Consider the following 9,612-nt stretch of genomic DNA (forward strand, 5'->3'; position numbering starts at 1 on the left):
GTATATATTTCGTAAAATGTTGATGAACTCCACTGGGATGCCATAGACTCCGGCGATTTTCCATAGTGTCTCTCGGTGAATACTATCGAAGGCCTTAGTAAAGTCGATAAAGTTTATAGACAGTTTTTGCTACAATTCGGTACTTTGTTCGATGATTGTCCGTAGGACAAAGATTTGTTCGGAGCAGGATCTCCCGTTGCGGAACCCTGCTTGTTCCTTGCGGAGTTGGTGGTCAACAGCTTGGCGTAGGCGTTGGAGCAGGATGGAGCACAGCACTTTGCCTGGAACGGAGAGGAGGGTAATTCCGCGCCAGTTGTTGCAGTCGGCGAGATTCCCTTTCTTTGGAATTTTTACGATGACCCCTTTTCTCCAGTCTTCTGGGACGGTTGCTGTTTCCCAACACCTGTTAAGGAGAGATGTAAGACAGTCTATAAATGGTTGTCCTGCATGTTTTAACATTTTGGGAGCGATTTCGTCTATGCCGGGTGTGCGACCAGTCTTGAGGGCTGCAATTGCCGACTTGGTTTTTCGGCTGACGTGATCGGTCCAACTTTGACTGGAAGGTCATTTGCCGGTGTTAAGAGATCGTCCGGGAATATTGATGTGGGTTCTGGTTTGTTCAGGAGCTCAGTGAAGTGCTCGACCCATCATTTTTCTTGTGCTTCGGTGGTTAGCAACAGGTGACCGTCCTTGGCTTTGATTGGTACACCTCTCCTGCTGGGCGTGCCACTCAGCTCTCGGACGATCCTGTATAGTGTTTTAGTGTCATTCCTGTCCGCAGCTTCTTGCGCCTCATGTCCTTTCTTTTCAATCCAATCGCACTTATCTTGGCGGCAGCTTCATTTGACCTTTCGATCGGCAGCTCGGTAGCACTCCTCTGCCGCGGTGAGACCAGGTCCTGGGGGCTCCCGATTGCGATCTTGTTTCAAGCGGCGCCGTGCATCGATTAGGTCCCAGGTGTTATCTTTTATCCAGCGTTCTCAGTATGTGCCTCGTTTTCGACCGATTGTAGTTGTGGCACTTTCGATGACAATCTGGTGGAGTCGTGTCCAGTCATCCTCAACCAATTCTTTGCCGCCTGTTTCTGCAAGTATTTCAAAGCGATTTCGGAGCTCGAGTTGGAACTGTTCGGCTACGGGCGTCTCTTAGAGCTTTGTAACATTGAAGGGTCTTGGTCGCTGAGGTTTAGGCGTCGATCGCATAAGTTTTAGCTGGCATTTGGCGACTAGTAAATTATGGTCAGAGCCGATGTCTGCTCCTCTCCGGCTTTTCACATCTAGCAAGGACGAGCACCATCTTTTGCTGACGCAGATGTAATCGATTTCGTTTTTTTATAGTCCTCCTGGAGACTGCCATGTCATCTTATGGATCCTTTTGTGCTGGAAAATGTATTTCCGATGCATAGATTGTTCATGGCACAGAGTGAGCGCAGTCACTCACCGTTGTCGTTTGTTCGAGCGCCTGATCCATGCAGACCCATTGTCGCCTCGAAGCCCGAGTGGTTGCCGTTTAACTGAGCAATGAAGTCGCCGACGACAAGGAGCAAATCGTGGCGTGGTACAGTCGTCAGCTCGTCTTGGAGCTGGTTGTAGAATGCTTCCTTTGCTGCTTCGTCGGATTCCTCTGTTGGGGCGTATATCTGGATGACTGTGACTTTCACCTGTCGGAATCGGAAGCGGGCGGTGTTAATTCGGTCGGAGACCGGTTTCCATTACGTGAGCGCTGCTGTCGCCTGTGGTGATAGTACGAGTCCAACGCCACGCACATGTTCGGTGCTATGGCCAGAGTAGAGAAGTGTTTTTCCATTGCTAATTATGCATCCTGACCCCGCCCATCATACCTTGGCAAGGCCTAAAATGTTCAGGTGGTAGTCGTCGAACGCTTGGAGCACCTGGGCGAGGTAGCCCGTTCGGTAGAGCGATCATACATTCCATGTTCCGATTCGTGTTAGTGTCTTAGCATTGAATAAAGAGACGCGCATTGGGTGTTGGATGGCCACAGATGGGCTTTGTTCCAGCACCATCACAGGGGATCGGCAGCCGTCGTTGCTGGTTAGTTGAATTTGTTGTGATTCTCTTGGCGTTTCAGTAGCAGGTTTTGTTTTTACGGGGTTGGGGTGCTGGCCCGACACCCATACCTCCTCCTTTTCCATCCGTGCTTGGGACCGGCAGTGGCGGAGTTCAGTGAAGATGAAGTGGGAGATAAGTCCAAGGAAGAAATCATAATTCTACTAGTCAGTCTTTGCTTCTGTTTTATGTTGTGGTAATAAGATTCTGGTACAACCTGAAAAATGACCACCGTTATTTTAGATTTGCAGAAGTTACCTTCAGTATCACAGAATATGTTGAAGATTCCAAAAATCTAAAAGCATCTAGTGGATTCACTGCTATTCAAGATTAAAAAGCCAGTTGAAGTGATTTTTGCATTTAAAGCAGATGCTACCTGCATGAGTTTCATAGGAGGAGTACTAATATGAACCAAGAATGAAATGTACACTGTTACTTAAAAAAGAGGAGTCTAGAGTATGTTATCTCCATAACCCTTATGGGGAGTCTTCAGTGAGGAATTTGCTCAGGGCAGTTATGGGACTTGCACTTAGGAACTTTGGATTAGGGAATGACTGCAGTGTTTTGTTTTGTTTTGTTATTTTTATTTTTTACTTTATTTTTTGCAGTCTCTCTTTTTCAATAATTTTTCTCAGTTTTACCATCCTGTTAAGAACATAAGATACAATGAGGAGATTTTAATGTATGTAGTGCTTTACTCTGAACACAAGGAACATACCTAAAAGTTACAGTATATTATTTTTACTATTGACTAGTTCATCTACAGCCCATCAGCCCCAAATTCTTCCAGGATACGCTCCAGATAATTATAATCTTATATTAGACTAAAAACGTATCATACAAGAGTTATCAATATAAGAGGAAGCAACACATGTGGGCTTATAATGATGACTTTATATCTTAAAGCAAAGGAATTTATTGCACAAAGAAAAAGAATGTGCAGCTCTCTACTGAGAATAGACTAGAAGAACTGATTAGTAGGAAATAAGAATAAGATTGAGAACTGTTAGTATGGCATTGGCCCAGGTAATTCATACAAGATCACACAGAGTTGCATGCATATAGGCAGCATATGAAATTAATAAGATAGTTGTTGTGGGGTACAAAATCTGTAAATTTTGTTCTGTAATTTCATTATATTTTGCTCAAGACAACAACAGGTGAACTAAATTTGGGACACATAAAAGCATATCCTCTTCCCATTTGTACCTCACTTTTAAAACATCTGTTCCAACAATGAAAGAAAGACATACTGGTGCCTAAGGCTATTGATTAGTTTATAACCTGGGCATCTAGGACAACAAGTAGCTAAATTGGTTTACAGCCTGGGAAAGGAAGACATGCCAGTAGTACTAACCAACATCAAAAAAGTTTTATTGTTTGGGAACAGTGAATTCATTCATCATATTGACAGCCAGCCAGTAAAAAAATCTAACAATCACATCTTGCAAAACCCCCCCGGTAGAATTTTATAATAAATATGCCTCCTCTGAAGAGTGACATAGGAGGGAGGAAGAAGAAGGGACAAAGACGTTGGGAGAAGAGAACAGAGCGACGTCAGAAGAGGGCGCCAGCAACGTGTGGCCATTTCCATCTGATCATCAGAAAAACATATAATGAACAACTACAAGTGCTAGATCACAAGCCGCCTGTGACATTAATCCTTGTCATGTTTACTATTTCATTAGCTTTTTCTAAAGACTATATATATCCATACATTACTATCAGTCCTATTTTCTATTATTCATCCATCCATCCATCCATCCATCCATCCATCCATCCATCCATTATCCAACCTGCTATATCCTAATTACAGGGTCACGGGGGTCTGCTGGAGCCAATCTCAGATAACACAGGGCACAAGGCAGGAAACAAACCCCGGGCAGGGCGCCAGCCCACCACAATTTTCTATTATTCTTATGTACATAAAGTAAGGGACTCTTGGCTGATAAATGGCCTATAGTCGAGAGTGCTGAGCCTTTTTATGTTTGAATATTTTCTTGGAGACCAAAAGTAATATTTATTTCTGAGATATATTTAAACCATCATATGTTGTTCATGCCGATAATAAGTAAGTCTCTTGAAGTGCTAGGAGAGTAACGAGTTGTGTTATTCATTAGACACTTGTGTGGTCTAAAGTGCTAGAGATTAACCTGCTGTGTGTTTGTCATTCATAGGGCACTGCTGAGTTTCTGTGTGTATGTGGATATATATATGTATACGTGTGATAATCTTAAGGTGCAAGTAGACCAACCCGGTAATAAATCTGATGAGTAAACTTACCCCTAGGTAAAGGGTAAGTAGAGGGAAATATGACGATAATACAATGGTGATTTACTGTTCATGGATGTGCTGATGGATTCTCATTCCTCATTCTGTATTTAAAAAGCAAATCGACCACAGTTTTAAATATTGTTTGCAAGGTTGTTGTGCAGTATGGCTTACCATCTCAAGTAAGATCAGATCATGCAGAAGAAAATATTCAAGTACCACTGCTCATAAATATCCTGGGAGGACTACAGTGTGTCAGCCATATTACTGAACAATCAGTACATAACCAAGGAATTTAAAGGCTTTGGAACAATGTGTTTTCACAGGTCATTGAAACTTTTTACCCTTGGAGGATCTTATAATATACACATAACATGTTTTCACTTAGAGTATGAGAATAAAATAAAAAACAACTTGACCTGTTTAGAAATATTTGGAATATGCATAGAATTAGAACAGAAGGAAACTAAACACTGGAAAAAATTTGGTCAGATGTAGTTGACATCAGAACTTCTGCTGCAACAATAGATGATAATATTGAAAAGCTTTTTCAGACAACTTACAGAGAGTTGTGATTCCAGATTTTATTTTTTCTGATGTCACTGAAGAAGAGGAATTAATCAATGCAATGAATTTAACTAGAAAAAAAAATTAAATGCTTTATGAGGATATTCAGCATGTAGAGGGATTTATAGGATAACTATTCTTGATGTGCCAGTACTGTTTTTGAGGATGTACATTCTAATTCAGATAATATCATATCTTCAGTTGAACATAATCAAGCATTATTGTTTTATAATTTTGACAAATAATGCAAACCATGCATACACAATACTTACTAGCGTTTTCTTCTCAGTAATTGGATTAATATGCATTTGTGTACAGTTATATTTTGGGGATGTTGACAATACAAATGATAATAGTCATTAATAATAAATATTCAAAGTTTATTTCAAGTTTCTTAAACACGGCACTTTGGAAACAAAAGTAATTGCAAGGTCTAAATATACTTTTCAGTTTTTATATCAATACAAAAATCTTAAAGAAATAATTGCAAGGTATATTTTTATAGTTAACTTTTTCTAAGGGGTGCATTATTCTGAAAGCACATTTTAAAACTTTTTATAATACTCACTAAACATTAATAAACATAAATAAAAAATACATTTTACTTAAATATGTATTTATTGGGAAGTCAAGCAAAATTACACCTTTTATTGGCTAACTAAAAAGATTATAATATGCAAGCTTTTGAGGCAACTCAGGCCTCTTCTTCAGGCAAGATTGGGAAGTATTTAAATTTCTAAATTGCAAAATAATAAAAAAAAATTATGTCAGAGAGAAGATAAATTTAGTGAACTTCTCTAGAACAAATGATAAAAACTTAAATCCATTCAGAAAACCATGTTATATACACATGAGATATTATCAAAAAGTAAATGAGTTTAAAAAAATATATGATGATATACTATATGACAGAGGAGATTATATGACAATATATGACAGAGGACAGAATACATGTGTGTAAACGAGAGGGAGGTCATTGGAATGGTGAGGATGCAAGGAGTACAGTTGGTGAAGGTGGATGAGTTTAAATACTTGAGACCAACAGTAAAGAGTAATGGGGATTGTGGAAGAGAGGTGAAAAAGAGAGTACAGGCAGGGTGGAATGGGTGAAGAAGAGTGTTGGATTGATTTGTGACAGACGGGTATCAGCAAGAGTGAAATGGAAGGTCTACAGGACAGTAGTGAGATCGGCTATGTCATATGAGTTGGAGACGGTGCCACTGACCAGAAAGCAGGAGACAGAGCTGGAGCTTGCAGAGTTAAAGATGCTAAGGCACTGGGTGTGACAGGGATGGATAGGATTAGGAACAAGTACATTAGTGGGTCAGCTCAAGTTGGACGGTTGGGAGGCAAAGTCAGAGAGGCGAGATTGTGTTGGTTTGAACATGTGCAGAGGAGAGATCCTGAGTATATTGGGAGAACGATGTTAAGGATAGAGCTGCCAGGAAAAAAGGAAAAGAGGAAGGCCTAAGAGGAGTTTTTTAGATGTGGTGAGCGAGGACATGTAGGTGCTGGGTGTCACAGAACAAGAGCAGGAGCAGCGAAAAAAGAAGAAGATATGACAGAGCAGATTGAGGCATTTCCCCTCTAAAGTGTGCCAAAAAGCAGCTTAGTTTACATTTCAATTCTGGCGAGCGGCATGATGTGCTAATTAAAACACAGCCTTTATAAAGAGCTGAAATGATTTTTTGAATAGACCTGAATTTTTTAAGAAATGTGGCAACCCATTTAAAATTGGGGAAAATGTAACTTTTTGACCTTAAACATGGCTGCAGATTTTTATGCAGGAGCTGATCACAGCACCATCCATGAAGCAAACTTGTTATTTTATGGCAAATTAGCAGTTTTTAATTCCACCTGTTGCTTTATATTAGTTTCTGTCTAAAATCTCAATATTGGACACCTCATAAATTGATGTAAAAATCCAAATAAACTGCCTGCCAATATGCAGTATAATTAGACCTAAAATTAAAACCTGATCCTCTGTCAATTGTGTCTGTTTCATTAATCTGTTTCATAGCAAAATAAAAAATAAAACTTTCACTCATTTGAAAATGAAGATTTTTAAAAAACCTAATTATAACAAGTATGCAGTTGAATTTTTTTCTGATTATTACAACTGCTCTTATTAAGGTTTGTGTCACACCACATGACTCGACATAACTTTTTGTCAAGACTGAATTGATGAAGCTCATTACTGCTAACAATGTCAATTTATTAGTATGAATTGCAGGAGGTTACTGATTACATGACTTTTGCATGGCTTTTCATCATGGTAAGAAACCTTTTGCTGCATCCTGAGAATACCCCAATATTGTTATGTATTGTATTAAAGTACCTGTTTCACAATGCTGATAGTAACCAGTAGGTGGCACAAAGCAATGGATATGTGGTACATACTAGAGATTTTTGTTAAGGCAATAAAGAAGTGAGTGGTCGGACACTCCGCACCATTACGGAAAAAGTCAGTGTCGGTGTGTTTGTAAAATTAGTAGCACGCAGCATAACATAAATTGGTGACGAGTTCTGTCAACGAGAAGAACCGACCGCGCTGTGTATTGGCTAGCTAGTGAGCTGGTTTAGACTTAAAGGAGCCTCTTTTCCACCGCTGAGTCTAACGTGGAGTGCAAAGTGCCGACAACATGGCTGGAGTAATCGGACGGATGGATCCCTTCGAGGACGCTGATGAGCAATGGATGACGTATATTGAACGTTTTGAACATTACATACTGGCTAATGACATTACGGCCGTGAAGAAATTGCCTGTGTTGTTTACTGTAATGGGACCTAAAATGTACGGACTACTATGCAGTTTGGTAGCGCCTACAAAGCCAGGGGAGATGGAGTATCACCGTGTTGTGGAAGTTTTACAATCCCATTTCGCCCCAAAACCACTCGTGATAGCGGAGAGATATCGGTTCCACAAACGTAATCAGGGGGAAGGGGAAACGATACCACAGTCCGTAGCAGTGCTGAAAAGTCTTTCTGAACATTGTGAGTTTGGTGCATATTTGGACGATGCACTACGAGACAGGTTTGTTTGTGGACTAAAGTGTGAAACTGTTCAGAAGCGCCTGTTGACTGAGAAAGATCTCACGTTTCAGAATGCAGTTGATTATGCAGTTTCTGTGGAGATGGCAAGAGGGAAATCTTACTCAAAAGGATAATGCCATTAAGCGAAGGATGCAAACTAATAAGAAGAGAATTCATCAGGTTGAGGCACGTAAAGATGAAAGTGAGAGTGAAGAAAATAAATCTGATACTGACAATGAGTTAGGATTGTATTCTTTGTCTCAAAAAGGCAAATATTCACAAATTTCCGTGCTGCCTATAGTAAACGGGAAGAAAATAGAAATGGAACTGGATACTGTAGCTGCAGTGTCTTTGATTCCCTGGGAGCAGTACAGAAGCACACTGAGCCAAGTGGCTCTGCAACCCATGGATATCATGCTAAAGACATACACTGGGGAGCCACTGGCACCAGAAGGGGTTATCAAAGTGCAGGTCAAATTAAATAATCAATGTACTAAGTTGCCTTTGTATGTAGTGAAAGTAGATGCACCCCCACTGTTTGGTAGAGAATGGCTGAGAGTTATTAAACTGAACTGGAAAGACCTAAAGATGGTGCATGCCATTGAGCAAAGAAAAAAAGAAAACTTGGAGTCTGTGTTAAAGAGACACTCAGCTGTTTTCTCTAAAAAGCTAGGCACAATGAAAGTAATTACAGCCAGACTGACTCTCAGACCTAACAGTGCACCCAAATTCTGTTCACCACAGAACGTCCCTTATGCTCTTCGACCTCGAGTGGAGGACAAATTAAAACGCCTGACTGCACTTGGAGTGATCTCACTAGTGGAACACAGTGACTGGGCCACACCCATGGTGTCTGTAAGCAAAAAAGGATGGCACAATTAGACTTTGTGGGGATTTCAAGGTCACACTCAACCCAGCTCTCTGTGTGGATAATTACCCAATTCCACGCATTGAGGACCTTTTTGCCTCTCTAGCAGATGGTCAACGCTTTAGTAAATTAGACTTGTCAAATGCCTATCTACAGATGGAGGTGGAAGAGAAGTCTAGGAAGCTGCTGACTATCTCAATGCAAAAAGGACTATTCTGTTTTAATCGCTTACCCTTTGGTGTAGCGTCATCACCCGCTTTATTTCAGAAGGCTATGGACCAAGTGCTTCTCAGACTGCCGTATACGCACTGTTACCTGGATGATGTCCTTGTGAGTGGCCCTGATGAGCAGACCCACCTCAAAACTCTGGATACAGTTCTGGGTAGGCAAGAGGAGTATGGCCTGCATCTCAAGCAAGAGAAGTGCTTGTTCTTCCAGGAGTCTGTGGAATACTTGGGTCACATAATTGATGCAGCAGGACTTCACAAATCACCAGAAAAGGTGCGTGCCATTGTGGAGGCCCCTGCACCACAAGAGGTTAGTCAATTACGTTCTTTTCTGGGAATGTTAAACTACTACGGACATTTCATCCCTGACCTGTCCACTATCTTGAAACCACTGAATGAACTGCTAAACAAGGAGAAGCAATGGCAGTGGACATCAGATGGTGAGTCCGCTTTCCAGGAAGCTAAATCACTCCTAGTATCCAGGAGGTATTGACCCATTATCATCCAGAACTGCCCCTTCGACTCGCGTGCGATGCTTCACCTTATGGGGTCGGAGCTGTGCTCTCGCACGTCATGCCTG

The 9,612-nt window shown here is 41.0% G+C and overlaps 1 pseudogene; it reads right to left on the reverse strand.

The window, feature by feature from the left end:
• Nucleotides 1-647: 647 nt before the first annotated feature.
• LOC127529224 (craniofacial development protein 2-like) lies at nucleotides 648-2,152 on the reverse strand (annotated as a pseudogene).
• Between the last annotated feature and the right edge of the window lie 7,460 nt (nucleotides 2,153-9,612).

The sequence above is a fragment of the Erpetoichthys calabaricus genome, chromosome 9, assembly GCF_900747795.2.
Source record: "Erpetoichthys calabaricus chromosome 9, fErpCal1.3, whole genome shotgun sequence".
NCBI lineage: Eukaryota > Metazoa > Chordata > Cladistia > Polypteriformes > Polypteridae > Erpetoichthys > Erpetoichthys calabaricus.